Raw genomic sequence first — 19195 nt, forward strand, 5'->3', positions numbered from 1 at the left:
AGATGAGCTCCCTCTTCTTCATCTCATATTGTTCAGGTGACTATAAACATGATGTTTTTCCAATCCTGAAAAAACCCAACAGCACTCATTTGATACTTTCATTCTTGTTATCATCATGCTATATCCCTTTATATCTAAACTTCTTGAAAAAATCCATCTACAATAGGTGCCTACACTTCTCTTCCTCTCACTTTCTTTATTCTTTACAATCTAGCTTCTAGTCTCATCATTCCACCAAAACTATCCTCTCTAAAACTTCTAATGATCTCATAATTGCCTAATCCGGTAGCCTTTGACAGTATGAATCACTCTTTTCTCTTTGATACTCTTTTCTCTCTAGGTTGGTGATGGTAAACCTATGAAACAAGTGCCAAAGATGGCATGCAGAATGCTCTCTGGAGGTGGATAGTCAAAGTCTTTCAGGATTGTCCCAGATCATTGCATTTTGAGAGTAGCCAAGTTGATCATTATACAATATTGCCATTGCTGTGCATAAGGTTCTCCAGGTTCTGCTTATTTTGTTCTGCTTCAGTTCCTACATATCTTTCCATTTTTTTCTGAAATAATTTCTAATAGCACAACAGAATTTCATCACCAACATGTACTACAATTTGTTCAGTCATTCCCTAGTGGATGGACATCCCCTCAGTTTCCAATTCTTCACTTTTTCTTTTAACTTCTCTTTTTCTTCTGGAGTATAGAGGTGGGCAGGAGGCAACAGGATTTTCCTATTAAATTTACCTCATTAGATCTGATCTCTTATTCCTTTTCCAGGAAAATCTTTTTGAATACTGATTCTGTCATCTAATTTATTAACTATCCTTCTAGCTTCATGTAAACTTGATAAGGGAATCACCTACGCCTTTACTCTCATAATTACAACAGAGAACAAGGGGGGACCAAGGACCTGAGGCACTCTACCAAAAAAAGCCTTCTTTGGGCCTGGTCAGTGCTCAAGGTCACAGAACCCAGATTCCAGGAGGATCAGAACTATGACCCAGGGCTCCTGCCATTTAGGCCAGGTCTCTTTGCACTGGCCTGCAAAAATCAATACTGATTAGTAACAGTGATTGGTGCCCGAGTCTAGATATTGGGGAATGTGTTTTAATAAAGGAAGAACACTGTAAGTAGGGGAGGTCAAATTGTGGGAGGATGGGGAACATTGTGGAGGATGGGGAGGTGGGGCAGCTGTGGAGGGATGGTAGATTGTGGTGTTGGAAGCAAACATGGGGGATGATCTGTATGGAGTTCAAGAGGGGACAGGAATATGTTGTTCAGTGGGAGAGAAGGGGGCTGTGGAGAATGGGGGGGCATCTAAGTACATGGTGTTCAGTAGACGGGAAGGGGCATTGGAGACACTGTGGGGGATGGAGAGATGGGGGCAGCCCCGGAGGGATGGTAGATTGTGGTGTTGGATGGGTAGGCAATAAGGGGGATGACCTGTAGGAACTCAGGGGAGGATAGTGTGTCGTGGGTTGGTGGGGATCGAAGTATAAGGTGTTCAGTGGAAGAATAGGGGGAGTCTACTGGGGGAAAGGGGTGTGTGGTAACCAATGGGGCCGTGGTGAGACAATGTAAGGGGTGGGGTGTGTGAGTGATGTTGACCGGGCGTGCTGGGGAAAACTGCGGAACTGGGATGTGTTTTGTTCAGTGGGAGAAACAAGGTGATGTCACATGACAGGAGCCTGTAGGCTCAGCCTCCGTTTCCCCCTCCCCCTCCACTGCAGTTTCCCTTCCCCCGACCTCGAAGCCTCTCAGCTGGGTCACCTGACACCTTAGCAACAGCGTATTTTGGGCTATCCAATCAGCGAGCACCTCTCCTGCCCAGAGCCAATGAGGCCCTTCGCTGAGAGCGAGGGTACCCGGCGGGGGGAGCCCGCGGCGGCGGTGGCCGCCATCTTGGCTCCGGAGAAACAATAGAGCTGGAGCCGCCACCGGGGACCGCACGGGTCTGAGCCGCAGGTAACGTAACGTCCTTCGCCGCTTCCTCGCTCCTCCCGCTGGGACGGCTGCCCAGCCCTCTCCACATCTGAACCCCCATTTGGGTACTGCTCCGGGGTCTCACTGCTTTCGAGAGCACCCGGCGCCCCTCACCGCCCCCCGGAAGCCTCCCCCGACCTGGCCCCTTCGGCCCCGCCCTGAGCCGGCCCGGTTGGGCCTGGCTCCATGCTCCCTCCCCCGCCCGCTGCTCCCGGGGCTCTCTAATTCTGCCCTTTCTCCTCCTTCTCCCTCGGCTCCGCCCCGCCCCGACTGCCCGGGACCCGGGAGCCTTGAGCCGGTTAGGCTGCGCACTCTCTCTCTGTCTCTCTCTCTCTCTCCCTCTCTCCCCCTCGCCCCCTAGGACTTCATCTCCTTGCTCCCATCCCCCTCACATCTAACGGACTTGGGGCTTGAGCTCCGAGTCTCATCTTCTCCCTGGGCCTCATTTTCCTCATTTGTGTAGGGAAGAGTTTGGCTTTAGTAGCAGGACTCGCCCCTAAATCTGGTTACCATGGTGATCATTTTGCCAAACCCCATACTGGGGTGAAAACAGACAGACATCTGCTTGAGGCAGGGACTCATCCAACGCGGGTTTGTGGCTAGGTTTCATGAACTTGAATAGGGAGAAAAAATTACGTCTTTATTTTCACTTAACTCTTGAAATTTAATATGCCCTTGATTGTATATGTAGGCACCAATATGGGTGGGGCTGCAAGCATTTATCAACCACCTCTATGTGCCAGGCACGGTGCTAAGCGCTTACAAATGGTGTGTATTTGGTGAAGGGGTCCATAGGGTTCACCAGACTTCCAAAGGGGTGTGACATGGCACCTATCAGAACTAACTTGTCCAAGATTAGGAAAGGGAAACTCTGCAAGGTCACAACTCCCAACAGGCCACAGGATGGCACTTTTTGTCTCCTGTGTTTGAAAGTTTTAGATTAAAATGATGATTTCTTGCCATCTTTTAATTTCTAATCATATGTATTCATTCAGGACCAAGTCCTGTTGAGTAGACTTTTGAGCTCTCGTATCTTGACTTCTCCTTTCTGTTCTTAACACAACTGTAGACCAGGTCATCATTACTAACAGTCTGGACAGTTGCCTAATAGGCCTTCTGTTAGTACTCTGTCCTACAGCACTCCATTTTATTGAATGAATTAGAATATTTTAGGGGTGGGCAGGTGCCATACTTATCTATGGGTTCTGAGGGTCAATTTCTTCAATCTTATAGACCTCAATTTAATATGGGGTGGGAGCAAAAATTGTGGCTATATATATGTGTATATATATTTATATTTATTTTTATATATTTTTTGTACTTGGTAACAGTTTTATAAACTTTTAATTGTGTACAAGCTTTCAAAGTTGAAATGATATCATTCTGTAAGCTTCTGGTTTAAGGTGGTGTAGTTAGGCAGATAAAACAGATAAATAAGATCCATACCCTGTCCTCATAATGCTCATTATGGGGGAATAAGACATTATACTAATCATAATTATAGGGCATTTATGATACTAATTAAAATATAGGGCAGGATAACTTTCCTTATCTGTAAGGTAATGGAATCCAAGCAAATTTTCTCATAAGGTTTCAGTTCTAATAGACAATATGCCAGTGATGTGATAAAGTGCCCTAAGTGTGAGTTATTATGGTGTAGAAAGTAGAGCAGAGGGAGAGGCCTCTCCTTGCTTTATCAGATCTTAAATATGTTGACTATTAAAACTGAAAAGTACCTATGTATTTCATGCATTTATTAAGTGCTTATTACCTTACATGCCAGATACATCATCCTTATCAGTAAAAAAAAGGTCATTAATTCCCCCATATGATGCCTATTTATTTTAAAATCATATTGTATTAATTAAGCGTATTATAAAAATCAAAAATAAAATGGGTGAGATAAAGTGAGCTATTTAAAAAATTTTTATTCATTAATGATACAAGCCCATTTTATTTTCATTAAAATTTTGCCAAATTTTAGTGTCAGCAATATGCATATTATAAAAATTTTACCAAATTTTAGTGTCAGCAATATGCATATTTTAAAAAATCTTGGTTTAACACTTTGTGATATAGCATTTAGAAGATCTAGTTCTGAGTTGAGTATTTTTATCCTTGTACTTGTTTCCTTCATTAGAACTGGAAAGCACCATAGAAGCTCTCTTTTGTAATCTAGTTCCTTTTGTCAGAGGAAACTAAGGTCAATAGAGGAATGTCTGTGGATTCCTCTAAAATCACAACTTGTATCATCACACATTTTTGAACAGTTTTTATAACTTCATAACCTTTGTGAATGTAGATTATTACTGATGGCAAAGCTTAGGAGCTTTGACAAATTTGAGCTTGGAGGTTTTTTTCCTAAATAAATGCAAATTGTTAGTCTTGGAAGTGTTTTATTTATTTTTTGGCAGACTTTCTGTGGGTCAGTTCTGTGATGACCCACAGTAAGTGGCAGAGGGCAGTGCAATAGAATCATCCCCTATCTCCCTAGCTAAAGGCTCTCAAAAAGTTTGCAGGTTACTTCTAAAAATTGAAAGATGGAAATATTGGGACCTGTTAATACATTTGTATCATGAACCGCTTTGGCAATCTGGTAAATCTCTGGACCTTTTCTCAGAATAATGTTTTTAGTTGTATAAGTAATATATAGGAAATCTCTTCTATTGAAATAGCTATTTTTAAAAACCAAATTAATGGATCCTTGCACTTAAGTGGTAATTTTTATAAGTTTTCATGTTACTTTTAAAGTACTTTAAAGATAACAAAAGATTTCCTTAAAGACCTAATTATTAAAAATGTTGGTATTTGCCTTTTTTATGGTATTAATATAATTGCCCAAATAAAATATATTAAGGATGCATCACAATGGGGGAGTTTAGGTAGCCTAGCATATAGAGCTTGAGAAGACAGGTTCAAATATGGCTCAGACCCATCCTATGTGTGGAACCCTGGACAAGTCACTTAACGCCAATTGCCTGGTCCATGCCACTCTTCTGTCTTTGAATTGATCCTAAGACAGAAGGTAAGGGTTTAAAAAAATAAAGATGTATCATGGTATAGTGAAAATGTTTTGGACTTAAAGGAGTTTGAAAGCCCCAAGTTAGAATTTGATTCTTTGAGCATGTGACTTAAAACATGAGCCTCAGTTTTTTATCTGTAAAATGGTTATAATAAAACTTCTACATCCTATCATAAGGGATTGGAACTGGGAAGTTAAAAAACAAATATCTCCCTTACAAAGAAGAAACTTTGTAAATCTTAAATAGCTAAAAAATGTGAGGAATTGTTTTTCAGATAATGCATAATGTATGAGATAAGATTATACTGTTTAAAACCACAAGGGATCTTGGTGATCATCTAGTTCAGCTTTCACATTTTATAAATTAGATAATTGAAGATAATGATGCTGAAGACTGATCAGAAACTTCAGGATGCTTTTCTTCTTTGTGGGCTGGGCCAGGGTGCTCCCCTTGACCTTCTTCCTGTCTATCACATTCCCTCCTGCCCGCTTGTGAGGTGGGTTCTCACACTGGGGAAAGGTATTGGGACAGATTCTGGAAGCTGCTGCATTTTTCACAGACTTGTGTTTAAGAAGGAAAAGAAAGCCTTTCTCTCCAGTTTTCTTTTGGGTTTTGTTGGCACAATCTTGCCTGGAACAAAGGGAAGGTTCTGTGATATTGGTGGAGTGGGGGAGGATCCTGGAGGGTGATTTTTTCTTTTCTTAAATAAAAGTTGAAAAATCAGAAAAAAAAAGTCCAAAAGTTAAGTAACCTTCTGAGGTCTCACAAAAAGGGAGTAGGTAGCAGACTTTACAGTAGTTCACTCCCTGACAAATGGAAAACCTTCATCAAAGCATTTACTAAAATAGCAATTGAGGAAGAGATTGCAAAATGCCAGAAAATAAATGTCAAAAATTATATTGACATGTAATCTAAAAAAAAAAAATAAAAATACTCCCCTAAGTAATTACATGGTAGTGTTTATTTCAGAGTAATTTCTTATAACAGAATATAATCACATATACTTACTGAAAATAGTAAGAGTACAAAATGTTTGGATTTTGTGTACTGCTGTACTTGAAGTATTTATAAATTCATAGATATAGGTGATCCTTCCATCGGCAACCATTTCATGCCTTAATGTATAGTGGTCTCAAAACTTTTTTGATCATGCGTTCTTATCAGTAAAAATAGCGTGTCCATAGTAAGCACTTGATAAATACTTACTGGTTATTGGCTAATGCTATTGAAGTTAAAAAACAAATACCTTACAAATATATATTGGATAAATCCAAATGGAAGATGTGTCTTTAACTTCACTTAGTAAGTTGTTTTTCAATTCCACCACTTATCTAAAGCTATATTTCTTCTGGTAAATTTCTATCCAATATCAATTTTTGCAAATTGTTTGAAAATGGTTGCATTTTTATATTTTTAACAAATGGGTATAAAATCCACCAAAATGCTTTGTTTGGAATTTAAACAGGTTAGGAAAATTTGTTTCCAAAATTTTTTTAAGAGTGCAGATATGAGGGGGCAGCTGGGTAGCTCAGTGGATTGAGCCAGGCCTAGAGATGGGAGGTCCTAGGTTCAAATCTGGTCTCAGGCGCTTCCCAGCTGTGTGACCCTGGGCAAGTCACTTAACCCCCCATTGCCTAGCCTTTACCACTCCTCTGCCTTGGAACCAATATACAGTATTGATTCAAAGACAGAAGGTAAGGGTTTAAATAAAAAAAAAAAAGAGTGCAGATATGAGTCTTTGTAGGTGACATTGTTTTTTGGCAACAGTTTAGTTTTAAAATGGCTTATTTAGGGTAGCAGCTGAGTAGCTCAGTGGTTTGAAAGCCAGGCCTAAAGATTGGAGGTTTAGGTTCATTTCCTAGCTGGGTGACCCTGGGCAAGTCATTTAAACCCCCCATTGCCTAGCCCTTACTGCTCTTCTGCCTTGGAAACAATATACAGATTGATTCTAAGATGGAAGGTAAGGGTTTAAAAAACAAAATAAAATGTCCTATTTATTGGCTTTATTAGCTAATATCTCAAAGTTCTGTTAATTTAGGGCAAGTTTTTTTCAGTACTCTAGCTGCATACAAATCCATATTTCAGATCATCTTGATAATTTCAAATATTTTTTATTTTCATGAAGCTTTATTTTTTAATATATGAAAGATAAGTAGGAATTATAATATTTACCTGTCATATTCTTTGGGGGAACATGCACCCTTCTTTGGGGATAAATGTCTTAGTAGACTGTCTTCATAAGTTGTAGAAGTTAGAACAATTCATTACCTGGGAATCAGTTTCTCTGGTTCCCTTTGTGTCTCCATTTTAAATGGGTTGGTCCTAATAGAACAAATGATTCTTCATCCAGATAGCTGGATCCATACAAGTGTTTCCAGGTTCATAAGATCTGTCATTGTTTTGTTACACTGCATATTGGAGTGTTCGGGGGAAGAGAACTGATATAGGAGATAAAATGGAACGCTCTCCTGACACCAATTCCTGATGTGTAACTAAATAAAGATTCTAAATTTAAAAACAAAACAAAAAAAACCACCTTGAACTTTGCAGTCATCAATTGCAGAGAAACCTCATATCAACTTTATGCCAGAGTCAGGCATCAGAAGAGGATATTAGATAGTTCATGAGGGAATAAGAGAACACATTTGGTTATGGGTTCAGAACCTAAAAGGAACTAGTAGTAATGATAAGTCCGCATCTATTATAGTTACTAAAGGCATAATTTTGGTGGAAATTTAATCTCGTATCATTTAATTAACATTTTCTTTCTGCATCCTTATGCATGGTTGAATGATTTAACAACAAAATTGTACTTGCCTTGACAGGCAGAATAGAGTCTAGGGAACTGATGACAATTTATCATCTGAAATTGAAAATGAAATAACTGGTTGATTCTATGACATACATATTTTTTAATAGAAAAATGTAGAGCTAGAGAAGAGAAAAGAATGTAAAATGAATGAGGTTCTATAGAAAACAAGCTAGTGAAAGTTTTAGAAAATAGTAAGAAATCTTTTAAATTCCTTCTTGTTTCAAAAGTTTAAAAGAATTATTAAATGTTATTTGACATAAAGATCTCATTAGGGCCACTTTGACTTGTAATATTTTAACATTGTACTCTTCATTTCAGGTAAGTGCCTACTATGTTCAGAACAGTGTGCCAAACTCTGAAGGGGATGGCAAGTTGTAAAAGATTCCTTTTTTTCCCTCAAAGAGTTTGAAGCTTGCAGCCTATTAATAGCCCTGTAAATTATTAATTAAAATAAAATCAAGTGTGTGTAATTTGTCACCCAGGACGAAGTTAGCTGTTGGACTTTTAGACAACTTTGGCCTTTAAACCTTGGTCTTAGCCAGAAATAAGATTTAGTTTTGACAGTGATTCCACTTGCATGTTGGAAATTCAGCAAAATCTGAAACTGAATATACTTCCTCTGGTTTTCTTAAAACTGTTAGAGGTGCCTTAAGACTGTTAACTGTCATTCTAACTGGATTAACTGTTGTTCTGACATTCTGTGAATTCACAGAATGTATTTTATAAGCAGAATTTTTTTTATTAAGTTTCACCATTATCAAATAATTTATCATCTGGTGGATGGATTTTTCCTTTAATTAACCAGTCTGGTCCTTATACAACTGACACAGTTTGTCACTGAGATGTCATTCAAAGCTTGGAGGACCTGCCATCTAGTTTTACCCAGTTTGTGTAGTATTGGAGAATCACTCGCTACATATCCAGATTTCTTAACACAAGTATTCTTGATGGTCTTTTATTGTGAAAATATGGAATACATTAAAATTCACAAAGATTCAAAATTTCAAATGACCCAAAGGTCAGTGGAAGGACATATGGTAGGTAAAAGGCTATATAATAGCCTATTACCAGTGATTGCCTGCATACAAAGAGTATTACAAAACATGTAATTCAGGAAATGTAAATATATGTAGTTAAAGCACTGGATAATAGATGAACAGTTTGAATGTTGCAAAGAGCTACATGAAAACTTATAGAACACAGTGACTGCAAACCTTTTGGAGATGGAGTGCCAGACCCAGCCCTCATCCCACCCTCCAGATGGAGTGCTGTGCCATGTCCTTAGAGACCTTGTGCATGCCCTTCCCCCCACCAAGTATCTGGGTACAACCCCTCCCACACACACACACTGGAGGAAAAAAGAGCTGCCATTGGTCTGCTGGGCAGAGGGGCAGCTGAAGTGAGGAATGTCCTCAGCCCAGGTGGAGAGGGGGAAGGGAGCAGCTCAGCTTGTCCCTCTGCCTTTTTAGTAACAAACTGGGAGAGAGGGCAGCTGTGTGCCCATAGAGAGTGCTCTGCGTGCCATCTTTGGCACCCATGCCATAGGTTCACCATCGCTGTTCTAGTGTATTCAGTAGGGTTTTTTATAGAAAAAAACCAGAATCACCCAGGATGAAAGGGGATAATTAGATTACAATCTTTGCCATTGATAAGAGTTAAGATAAGAGTATAATACTGAAGTTTCATTTTTATTTACTATAAACATGTAACTCAAAAATGCAAATAGACAAATAAAAAACCCTATAAATTAGAAATTTACTTTGAGATTGAAAAAATAATAAAGCTTAACAAAATGCTTGATAATGTTTTTGTGTTTCCTTTAGACCACTTGTCTCTATGTAGTCATAAAGTTTTGTTGTTCTTTGTTGCATATTATATATCTACATGTGTATTATGTGTGTTTATATACATAGTACTGTGTGAATTTTGTATAGAATATTATCAGAAATATGATTTGGATATTAAAATTTTTTTAAACCCTTACCTTCCATCTTAGAATTAATACTGTGTATCAGTTCCAAGGCAGAAGAGCAGTAAGGGCTAGGCAATGGGGGTTAAGTGACTTGCCCAGGGTCACAGAGGCAGGAAGTATCTGAGTTCTGATTTGAACCCGGGACCTCCCATTCCCAGGACTGTCTCTTTATATCCACTAAGTCACTTTATTGCCCCTTGGATGTTAGATTTATTCAGATTGTGGTGTAAAATCACTGACATAGGTATTATCTGCAGTGGTACAGATCACAAACCATTTATGTCTACCAATCCTGAGAAGAGCCATATAATATGCTAGGAGAATCTTCACTTTCTTATGATTTCTAGAGTATACCAATCAAGCATATAGACAGTCCTTCAGGTCTATCACATGACTGGGTCGTCATCTTTTCCTTCCCATTTCTCTGACAGCATAAACCTATTTGTAAAATACTGAAATGAAGGATAGCATTTATACAATGAGAAGCAATACAGGGAAAAACATGTTTAAAGAAAGTTTGTCAAAAGACCTAGCTACATAAAGTAATTCCAAAGTTATTTAAGAATGAAACCCAAAGGAGGGTAACAGATAAACAGTTGAAAAAGAGCTACAAAAAAAAAGAAAAAGAGCTACAGAAGTTTTTATAATTAGAATCATAACTGGCCTACGTAGTGCTCTATGTATTATATATACATTATTTCATTTAAACCTTTTTTGTGGTAGGTACTTGGGATTATCTCCATTTTATAGGTGAGGAAATAGACTCACAGGTCAGATGACTTTCCCAAGGTCACACATTTAGTGTCAAAGGTAGGGTTTGAATCTGTATCTTGTTTATAAAGTCTAGCCCTCTTTTTCACTCTACTTTTACATCATAGTTATTTCTCACCATACACCCAAGTCTTCCCACATAGAATTAAACCCTGTATTCTTTAAAAAAAAAAAACAAACAAACAGCTGAACAAAAACAGCTAATATAAGTGACCACATCTGAAAGTATAGTCAACATTCTGCTCTTGGGCCCCTGCTTCTCTTCCAAGAGGAAGGAAGTCAAGCTTCCTTCACCACCCTGACCCCTACCCCCTGCCCCCAGCAAGGGCAGTGGAGACCCACTGCATTTGGACTGAGTTAACAATTCTTAAGACATTGAGGAATTGATTCTAAAAGTATATGAAGAAAATGAAATTACCAAAGATATGGGAAAAATCTCTAACCTGACTTATTATTTTACCCCCAAAAGGACAACAGGGAGTGACAACTACCATCCACTTACCTATTTTCTTAATAAAAATTTAAAAGTAAGACTAATCTGTATATGCATGGCACTCTTGCTTAGGGTATTAGAAAGCTGAAAAGCTTTATCATCACGCAATTGACTGAAAGTAGAGAACTGTACAAGTCTGTATAAATAATACTGTGTATTTTTTTTTTATTCTAGAGAAATATTTGATTCAGTAGAGCAGTGTTTTGTTTTTAACCCTTATCTTCTGTCTTAGAATTTATACTAAATATCAGTTCCATAAGAGCAATAAGAGGTAGGCAATGGGAGTTAAGTGATTTGCCTATGGTCCTATAGCTAGGAAGTAGTTGAGACTGTGTGAACCCAAGTCCTGTTATCTCCAGGCCTGACTTTTAATCTACTGAGCTGAGTAGTGGTTTTCAGAGTGAGGTCTGGGAAGATTCTGAGGGTCTTCAAGACTACCTCAAGGGAGTTCACAAGCTATTTTTGTAATGTTACTAAGACATTTAAATCTCTTAATACAGTAAATTACTATTAGATGTAATCGATATAAATAAAAGCTCTTTGGGAGACCCTTAATATTTGAATGTAAAGGAATCATGAGATTTAAAAGCTTGAGAACTTATATGTATGATGAGTATCATATTTCTTACCTTTTCAAGGGGAGGAGAATTTGGAACTGAAAATAAAAATTAAAAATTTGAGAACTGCTGTAGAGCAAATTACTTACCTTCAGGTTTCTTCAACAAGGCATTTCCTTTGCATATGTGAGAACTAAATGAGAATCCTTGATAGAAAAAGCAAGAGAACCTTATATAATGACCTTCTGATTGTTAGTATCAGGCAAAGGATAAAACAGGAATATGTCTTTGTTAGTGTCAGAGGAGTTGTTTCTGAGTAGAGAGTTCTTAACTTGGGGTCCAGGAACTTGACGTAGAAAAAAATTATACCTTTATTTTCACTGAACTCTTAACAGAAATTTAGGTATTTCTTTCAGTTATGAATGTTGGCAACAAATATTCTGAAAAAGGGTCCATAAACTTCACTAGACTGCCAAAGAAGTCTAGGTTATGAAAAGATTAACCCTTGTTTATGGATGGTGAGACCTTCCAGGTACTTTTCTTTGTGGATTATTATGGTAATTGCATCAAGGACTAGAACATATTAAATTTAAAATTAATAACTATCAGACTTTAGTTTAATTGAAATCAGACTTAAAAATAAATTAGTATTATTTTGTTGTTCTGAATCTTTGCATGTGACAAATTGATATCTGTGTCTGTACTAGACAAATGGAATAGAACTGGAAATCACCACCCACTAGCTTACTTCAGCTACTTGTCAGTATTCTCCTGTATTGATGCTGAAGTTTTTGTATTAGCAATAGGATGTCACTGGTATCTAGGCAACACAGGTTTAGCTAAGTGTCTCTGCTGCTTGCTTACAGGACTGAAAATTTTCCATTGTGTAGTTTATTTGAGACTACAAGGAGAGGATTTTTCCTTTGATCCTAGATTTTTTTGTCATTGTCCACTAAAGGCTAATAATAGTTTAGAAACAAATTTTTGTGAGCCTCCCATATATGTGTGAAATATAGTGATGTATTTGGGTAGCCCAGCAAATTGCTGGTAAACATTTGTTTAGTGCCTACTATGTGCCAAGCACTGTGTTATGCAGTGGAGATACAAAGAGAGGCAAAAGACAGTCTCTACCATCAAGAAGCACACAGTCTAATGGGGAGACCATATACAGGTGATTATGTCTAAATAAGCTAGGTACAACAATGATGTCAAATTCAAATATAACCAGGGCCACTAAAAAGTACATAAAGATCCCTGTGGGCCACAAATTAACATGATCTTTTATTGTATTTTTATTTATTTCCCAATTTCATGCACTTAGTCTTGCTGCTGGCTATCTGCTCCCAGGGCCTTGTGTTTGACACTTCTGATAAACAGAACAAATTTAATATGATCTATAGAAATAATCTGTAGAGATATGGCACTAGAATTAATGGATATCAAAAAAGGCTTCCTGTGGATGATGGGATTTTAACTGGAACTTGAAGAAAGCCAGTAGATAGGGATGAGGCTGTTAACATTTAGAAAGGATTTTTTTCCTTCTTATTTTACAAAATTTCTCAAAATGGCCCCTATCATTGTTCAGTTGGAGTATAATCTAAAGAAGAAATGTGTCCTAATATTTTAGCAGTACAGAGGTTTTGTTGTTGTTGTTGTTGTTTTAAAGAAAGCTGTAACTTAGAACCTGACTCAAATAGCTCAACCATCTCTGTTGCCTTTGAAGACTGAGAAAGTTAAAAAGTCACTTCTTGTACCCACTCAAAAGTGAAATCTCTACTGCTATTGGTAGTCATTGGTTTTTCTTCTGCTTGGGTTAAGGAGTTAGTTTTGTTCAAAGATGAGGCCTGTTGTTTTTTTGTGCCTATGGACTGTTAGGAAGGTCTATGATCCAGTGGCTAGATCCAACTCCCTGGGCTCGATTTTTCTATTGAAAAATGAGATTAATTCTTGCCTTTTAACACTGGGAAGTTAGCTATATTTGGAGTACATATTTAGTACAGCATACATTTCCTGGTTTCAATAAAGAATGCAAGATAATATAATAATATTATATATTAATTGTATTATATATAATATTATATAATAAAAATAACATCTATATAACACTTGCTATGTGCCAGGTACTTTGTTAAATGCTTTACAATTATTGTCTCATTTGATCTTCACAACAACCCTGGGGAAGGTAGGTGCTATTCAAAAGGCAAATAGAAGTTAAGTGATTTGCCCAGGCTCACACAGTTACTGTGTATTTGAGGTGGGATTGAACTCAGGTCTTCTTTCCTATTGGCCCAGCACTGTACCCACACTACACTACCTAGCTTTTCCTAGTATAGTGTAGTGAAAAGAACATTTGTCTTAATCTGAGATCTAGGTTTGAGCTCTGTTATTTTAGGCAAATAATAGAATTTTAGAGGTAGAAGGGACCTCAGAGCTAATTAAAATTAAACTTTTTTTAGTACAAGATCCAGCTTACTCTTATATTTGTATCCCCAGTACCTAGTGCAGTATCTAGCCCACAATTTCTTGATAAATACTTGATTGGTTATTTATTTTTTATAATTTTTTTTGAGATAACCTTTACCTTCTTCTGCCTTAAAATCAAAACTATATATTGGTTTCAAGGCAGAAGAGTGGTAAGGTCTAGGCCATGGGGGTCAAGTGACTTGCCCAGGGTTACATAGCTGGGAAGTGTCTGAGATAAGATTTGAACCTAGGACCCTCCAGTCTCTGGGTCTAGCTTCAAATCAAAGCTTCCCTCAGTTGATCAGTTATTTAGACCAACCCCTTCCTCAGTACTGGGATTATTTGCCTACGGTCAACACCTTGGAATTTGGCTCAAACTCCTCCTGGGTCTTTTGACTCTTGAGACTAGTACAGAGACCCCCATTCTGCCTAGGACCCAGTATTAGTTCCAAGGTGGAAGGTAAGGGTTTATTAAAAAAAAAAAAGACTAGTACAGAACTCTTTTCCACTGTACCCCACTGCCTTCTTGTCATTTATCCTGAATTTCCTCATCTGCAAAATGGGGATAATGATGTTAGCTGGGAAATCTTTGGATAGGTCACAATTTCACTGGACCTTGATTTTCTATAAAATGGACTAGACTAAATGCTCTCTAAGGCCCTGTTTATTTCTAAGTTCTTTGACTCCTCTGAATTTGTACATGTAATGGTCTACCTCACCAAGTTGTTTTGGGAAAACCTAATTTTCAGTCTTTAAAGTACTACACAAATGTAAATTATTGTTTATTATTTGCTGAGCCCTCCACCAGCTACTTCTTTTTAAACTCCCTAATTAAGTGTTCTTGCATTCTCTTGGTCTCTTTTTTTCTCTTTACATACTCTTTATTCCTCTTTTTTTTTTTGTGGACATATTTTGGAAATGAAATTTATATAATCTGTATTTTCCACAGCATTTCTCCCCTTATCTCTGAAAACCATCTCTTATGATAGAATTTAGAGACAAGGAAAAAGTTCCAAAAAGATAATTTATGTTCTATGTCCTATATAGTATCCCATCCGTGGTCCCCCACTTCTGCATAAGAGCTGAGAGGTTGGTTTGATATTTCTTTGAAGCCAAATAGGGTCATTATGATTCTGAAGCATTCAGTTTCAGATGTTTTGATTTTTTCCCATTTACATACATTCCATCAGTTAATATGTTTTTCCATGTTTCTCTATGTTCAATTATTTCTTGCAGTACAATAATATTTCATTATATTATTGTACCAGTTTGTCTAACCATTTCCAGTTTACATCTACATTTGTTTCTAGGTCTTTGTTATCACAAAAAGTGAGGCTAAAAACATGTTGTCTCTCCTTAGAGCCTTTCTTTGCCATTTACCTCCTTAGGAGGTATACTTATAGGGTAGGATCCCTGCCAAAGGGTATGGACATTTTAATTTATTTGCATAAGTTCCCTGTGCTTTCCAAAATGTGTTGTTACCAATTCATAGCACTCCCAAAGATGCCTTAGTGTGCCCAGTTTTCCACACCTTTTCCAATCTTTTACCGTCTTTTGATATCTTCGACAATTTACTGGATTTGAGGTGAAACTTCTAGCAATTTCAATTTGTATTTCTTTTATTATTAGTGATTTGGAACATTTTTCCATGTGGTTGTTGATAATATGCAATTCTTTTGAAAAATGTTGTTCGTGTCCTTCATTTGTCATTCTTAATCCATTCTTTTTTTATGAATTAAATTAAAAACTTTAAAAACCCTTACCTTCCATCTTAGAATCAATACTGGGTATTGGTTATAAGGCAGAAGAGTGGTAAGGGCTAGGCAGTGGGGGTTAAGTGACTTGCCCAGGGTCACACAGCTGGGCAGTGTTTGAGGCTAGATTTGAACCCAGTACCTCCTGTCTCTGGGCCCGACTCTCAATCCACAGAGCCACTCAGCTGCCCCCCTTAATCCATTCTTAAAGTCTCATCTGTGACCTTTATTTGGACAACTCCAGTTCTGTCCTCTGGTACTCCATATCTATCTATCTATCAGTTAATGATAGAATCAATAAAAAGCTTAGAGCTGATATAGATGGAAAATTATTTGTGACTTCTTTCTCCCTGGGTCAGAACTCAACATCTCTTTGACTCTATCAAGTTAATATTATTCCTTTACATCTTTTGATATCACCTTGAACTCAGCTATATAAAACTGAGTTTTATGTCTCCTTTCAATTTGTTTCAAATTGTTTTCTTACCAGTTTCTTGTTAGTAATATCATCATTGTCCTAGTCACTCTACTCAAGTATATGGGATGATTTTTGATTCATTTCTCTTTTTTTACTTTCCTCTTTACCAATAATTCAATGAGGTTCTCATATTATACTTTTCTCTTCTATGGCTACTAGTCTAGACCAGAAAACCCTTTTATTGTATTCAAACCACTTTTTCTGAATTCTTAGGGTTTTTAGGACTTTCCTATTTATAATGAGAATAATTAAATTCAACAAGGATTTATTATGTTCAAGGAACTAGGCTAGTTGTTGAAGATAAGCTAGATTACTTTTTGTTCTTTTTAATTAATTTAATTCTCAATTAGCAAAAATATATTTTCTTTCCCTTTTTTCCCCTTCTAAAACAACAACAAAAAAAAATCCCACATTGCCCATATATGAAAAGGTATGTTGCAATTTGATCCCTGAGTCCATCATTTCTCTGTCAGGAGGATGAGTATCATCATTTCAAAGTTCAGAGACTTTCAAAGTTGTTTATCTTTAAAGTATTGTTATTATATAAATTGTTCTTCTGATTCTGCTGAACTCATTCTGTCACTCCATATAGCTTTCTCTGAAACCCCTTCACCATTTCTTACTAGTATTTTTACATTCATATACCATAATTTGTTCAACTATTTCCCAATTTACTGGTTCTCATATTTTGGTATCAGAATTCCTTTAGACTTAAAAATCATTGAGAATCCCCTCCCCCATATTAGATTAGCTAAGTGATATGGAGGAGAGAGAAAAGACCTGGAATCAGGAAGACTTGAATTCAAATCCTGCCTCAGATTTAACCTGCTTGCCTCTATTTACTTATCTGTAAAATGGGGATAATAATAGCACCTACCTCTCAGTTTTTATGAGGATAAAATGATACTTGAAAAGCATTTTACAACCCTTAAAATACAACATAAACGTTAGCTGTTATTGTTGATATTTACCATATTAGAAATTAAAGCACATCTTAGTAGTAGTATGAAACCTCTTGAAATAGTTTTGGCCTCTGGAAAGGTTTTGGGCTCAGAAGTTCTCTTTGAGAACCATTTTCCCAAATGATGGGATACCAACTTAGTAGGAGTTATGTGATCTTAATCTAAATCCAAGTGATACTCTTTAATTCTTGTGCAATCTTGGGCAAGTCATACTGTCTTTGGGCTGTAGTTTTTCCTACTTCTAGATCCATTATCCTCTGAATAGATGACCTCTAAGTCCTGAATTCTTTGATTTTTACTTGGTTTCCTTGAATTAAGTCCCTCCCTCTCTCTCATTCATCTTGTACATAGCTGTCAAGAACAACCTTCCTGAAACACTTTTATATAGTATATATAACTAGAAATTATTATATTGGGCAAAGAGTACATTTTCTTCAATAGCTGTACAATTGGCAGTGGACAAATGATTCTCCATAGGATGAAACTAGTACCAGGCCTTCAGAAGTCCCTGTTTCACTGGTTGGGAGCTAACCTATTACTATAGACTCTAGGAGCCTTGCATTATGACTTCAGTCTCATCATAGTGGCTTTGGAGTCCTCCTCTCCTGCTACATACAGCCCACAGGTGAAAGAATTTCCTGCTCCTGAGTTGGTTGGAATGGGCATTATCAGTGGCACATTGGCAATGGCAAACGAAAACCTTCTTAAGAATGAGATGTTCCGGGGTCATCCAAGGGGTGAGCCAGAATGCCTTGTGTACTTGCTAGAATTGCTTATCCATATGAGTGCATAAGGATTCTATTTATTTGTAAACCTGAGAGTATTGTAAATGTGGTTGGTTATTTTTATAACTTGCCTTCTAACAAGTCAGAAGTTTTTTCATAAATGAAGATGGTTAGCATAATGCTAAGATAAGATGTCTCTAATTTCAGGTTCCATTTTTAGACATCCCTTCATTTAGTTTTGATTGTTACAATTGTAAGAGGCAATTTGACATTGTGGGTAGAAGGCTGACTTTTGAATCATTTAGACCTTGTTCAAATTCTGTTTTTGACACCTAATATAGGTATGACCATGGGGAAATAACAGCTCTCAAAGACGGCTCAGGTAACTCTTTTAAGACTTGTACAGATCATATCAGTTGCTGAGATGAAATCTGGTCTGAAAAACAACAAAAAATTAAAATTGCTCTAATGGGCTTAAAACTGAGAATTAACTAAAGACTTTAGACATGGCTCTTTACTTCTTTGAGCTCATTTGGGACTCAAATGAAGATCTCTTCATTGACCCATCCAAATTTTATTCTGGTCTCCCAACTCTGAAATTAATTTATTTAAATGTAATTGACTTGTTGGACAGTTCTTTATAAATGCCGATCACTAATATTGCTTTACAGTGATCCCTTACTTATCTCAGGGGTTACATTCCAGAGAACCCCCTCCATAGGAGAAAATCTTCAAAGTAGTAGGAGAGCAAACAGAGCAGTGCTACAGTCACTGAGCCAATCACTCACTGTCCAGGATACAGATCACAGTGCTGTGGTTGGTCGCCTTTCATTCACACTACCAATAGTGTGTTTTGTACAATCTCACTTTGGCAAACTTGTGCAATGGTAGTGGTGTACTGTATTTCCATTGTGTACAGTACAGTATTCATCTCCAAAATCCTGTGATACAGAATTAGATTAAAAAACAAACCTGTGATACAGTGAAGCTGCAATAAGTGAAGTGTGATATAATGAGGGACGATTGTATCTTTCTTTGGAGGTGTTGCATTTATTTATATTATTTAATTTTTCTGCCCAGTGTTGCAAGTTATACAAATTTCTGGTTTTAATTATTGGCATGGTAGAGCATAGGACTTGGTATTAGAAGGCCCAGATTCTAGTCCTATCTCCTTTGCTTAACTAGCTCTATAACCCTGTGCAAGA

The 19195-nt window shown here is 37.3% G+C and overlaps 1 protein-coding gene across 2 annotated transcripts in view; it reads left to right on the forward strand.

Moving 5' to 3' along the window:
* Positions 1 to 1648: 1648 nt before the first annotated feature.
* The window catches only part of IP6K2 (inositol hexakisphosphate kinase 2), a 45104-nt gene continuing 27557 nt past the window's right edge, over positions 1649 to 19195 (forward strand). Inside the window, exon 1 of one of the 2 annotated variants that reach the window (XM_007499822.3) lies at positions 1649 to 1962. The gene's annotated coding sequence lies outside the window, so the exon portion shown is untranslated. Of the gene's footprint in view, positions 1963 to 17852; positions 18003 to 19195 lie in introns of those variants that run through there. The other variant, XM_001367539.4, reaches the window with a different exon arrangement.

Source organism: Monodelphis domestica, chromosome 7 (assembly GCF_027887165.1).
Source record: "Monodelphis domestica isolate mMonDom1 chromosome 7, mMonDom1.pri, whole genome shotgun sequence".
In the NCBI taxonomy this organism is placed as follows: domain Eukaryota; kingdom Metazoa; phylum Chordata; class Mammalia; order Didelphimorphia; family Didelphidae; genus Monodelphis; species Monodelphis domestica.